We start from the raw sequence: 2,621 nt of genomic DNA on the forward strand, positions 1-2,621 counted from the left end.
GCGCAAATATCAAGCAAAAGAGTAAGTCTTGGTTGCGAATCGTGCATGCTGGTAGTACGGGCTACCAGTATCCTTTGAAGATTCCACATCCCTTAGCTCGTATAGCTTAAAAAAAAAAAAACAAAAAAACATTTGTGCTGTGCAACTGACTTATAAAAATGTGCACAATCACATGTGCGAGAAAATTTTATGCTCGCACCGCACTGTGCGAAAAAAAATTCTCTGTGCACACGAGTGTGCAGTTCATATTTTTTTTTTTTTTTGGTATCGGACCTGGGGGAAAAATCTTCAAAAAATACAAATGGCCCGTACCATTTGCATGCCCGATTCATGCATGACTCAAATTGAGTCATACATGCCCACGGACTAAAAAGTCCCTACATTCTAAACTCAAAATCCTGAAAATCCCTGCAGTACGACCAGTTAAGGTATTCCTTCACAGGGCAGGTTAATGTGTGTGAATTGGCCAAATGGTATCTGTCTTCCTTTGTCGATTGGGCGAGATTCTGTTGGTTTTTTCTTCTCTTCTGTGCGGATGATTTCGTAGTCTTCTGCTAGATTTATTAGCTCCATTAGGGGCTGAAATTCTCTACGCTTGATGTACAATTGATATTCTGTTCTACTGTTGTGAAATATTCTGTCCAGCTGTTGTACTGCTGTATAGTTTAGGTATTTCATCAAACGTTGCATCACTAGCACATATGTCTTGAAGTCTTCTTTACTTTGCTGGTGTCTCTGCCGGACTTCATCATCAAGTTGTTCCAAGTAGCGACGAGGTAATAAAAATTTTAATAAATCCTCCTTGAAGTCATTCCAATTCATCCAACTTTGTTTATTATGTCGGAACCATACCAAAGCTTTGTCTTTTAACAACTCAGGCATAGTTCTTGGCAGCATTGTAACGAACCTTTCTGGCCGGGGTTTTACTCGCCGGATTCAAGGTTCAGTCCTACAATAAATTTATTTGATAGGAACAGTGGAATACGGTGGATGGTGACGTTGGTACGGTGATATGGTTTGAAGAAATGTGAATTTCTTCTCTATACAATGGATTTGACGTAGAAATGTTAATTTCGACGCCCCTGACAAAAGGTTTGAAGAAATGTGAATTTCTTCTTTATACAATGGATTTGGCGTAGAAATGTTAATTTCAGCGCCCCTGACAAAAGGTTTGAAGAAATGTGAATTTCTTCTCTATACAATGGATTTTGGCGTAGAAATGTTAATTTCGACGCCCCTGACAAAAGGTTTGAAGAAATGTGAATTTCTTCTTTATACAATGGATTTGGCGTAGAAATGTTAATTTCAGCGCCCCTGACAAAAGGTTTGAAGAAATGTGAATTTCTTCTCTATACAATGGATTTTGGCGTAGAAATGTTAATTTCGACGCCCCTGACAAAAGGTTTGAAGAAATGTGAATTTCTTCTTCATACAATGGATTTGGTATGGGTGATAATGTTCATGGGTTATTATCACCTTACCGAGTAATTTACTAACGAAAATTTGATTTCGTTATGAACAATAGAGTAATAGAAATTTATATTTCTATTACTATTAACGAAATGTTAATTTCGTTATTAATTATGATTTTTAATAGAAATGTGTATTTCTATTAAAAATAAAAAAAATAAAACAAAATAGAAATCGAGATGTAAATTTCGATTCTTGGTGTTTCAGCACATGTAATATAGAGCGACCTGTTCTTAGCTCGCTGTCTTGCTGAATCCCCGTCTACTGCGTTTGCTTCGCCTTTTATACTTGTGATGTGCGAAGCAAGCAGTATCTTTGTTCTTGTGATTTCAACGGTTCGTTGTTTACAAGTTTCTTTCTATTGTTGTTTGTTTTCTTGTTGTTTATTTTGTTTTTATTATATTTGTGTTGTTTGGTATTATTTGTGTAGTAAAATTTAGTTAGTGTAAATTTTATGTTACACTTCCCCGGTTTTTCCATCGAATTGAAGGACTCTGATTACCTCGTAGAATGATTCCTTGTTCGTTTCCTTGGATTTTTGAAAATTTTAAAGAACTTGTCTTGGGCTATGATGTTATGATTGTCATCCTTTTGCTTAAGTATACCTAAACGTCTTAATTGTTGCTGGCGATTTTGACTACTATTTGGAATCTCTGTCTCGACGAAACATTGTCTTACTAGCGTTGGTGACTTGGCTCCTTCTGCCTTCGCTTGATCTACGTTAAAGTTCTCCTGAGGTGGCACTTGTTCCTGTTGACTAACGCGAGTAATTGAAACTTGTGCTCGACATTCTTGGCTTCGAATTTGTAACTGTCTGTCAGGTTCTGAGTTTTGCTGTCGTTGTATCTCTTGGCTTTGTGCTAGAAACTCCCTTGTAGATCGTTGGCGGTGTATCTCTTGGACTTGAGTTTGCAACTGTTTGTTAAGTTGTGTATCCTGACTTTGTAATTCTGCGTTAGGTTCCGTGTTCCGTTGACCTGGTGTTTCTTGACTTGGTAATTCTGTGTTAGACTCCGTGTTTTGTCGATGTATTTCTTGACTTGGTAATTTGGTGCTAGATTCTGTGTTTTGCTGACGGTGTATTTCTTGACTCGGTAATTCTGCGTTAGACTCTGTGTTTTGCTGACGGTGTATTTCTTGACTCGGTAATT

This window comes from Teleopsis dalmanni, chromosome X, assembly GCF_002237135.1.
Source record: "Teleopsis dalmanni isolate 2A chromosome X, ASM223713v2, whole genome shotgun sequence".
Taxonomy (NCBI): Eukaryota; Metazoa; Arthropoda; class Insecta; order Diptera; family Diopsidae; genus Teleopsis; species Teleopsis dalmanni.